Genomic DNA, 258 nt, shown 5'->3' with positions numbered 1-258 from the left:
CAAATAAATAAAGTGAAGGAAGCTTAAAAAAAGCCACAATCATTTGAACAAGCTAGATTACAAAAAATAAGGAAAAGATGTTGACACAAGAAAACAATATAAATTATTTGCAATATGATAGCATTTCCATGTTAGAATGTAGGGAAAAAAAATCTGAGAATACGTGAATATGTGTTTGTAAAGCAACTCAGTAATACAAGCAATATACTGGCAGAATTAAATTTTATTGATAAAACTTGTCACAAATTTTTAGAGTAG

At 27.1% G+C, this 258-nt stretch overlaps 1 protein-coding gene across 1 annotated transcript in view; it reads left to right on the top strand.

The window, feature by feature from the left end:
- LOC119594870 (NADPH oxidase 4-like) overlaps window positions 1–258 on the top strand; it is a gene marked incomplete in the record, with an annotated part of 84,846 nt that overhangs the window by 65,458 nt on the left and 19,130 nt on the right.

This window comes from Penaeus monodon, chromosome 34 (genome assembly GCF_015228065.2).
Source record: "Penaeus monodon isolate SGIC_2016 chromosome 34, NSTDA_Pmon_1, whole genome shotgun sequence".
Lineage (NCBI taxonomy): Eukaryota > Metazoa > Arthropoda > Malacostraca > Decapoda > Penaeidae > Penaeus > Penaeus monodon.
This window is presented reverse-complemented; position numbering and strand designations above follow the sequence as displayed.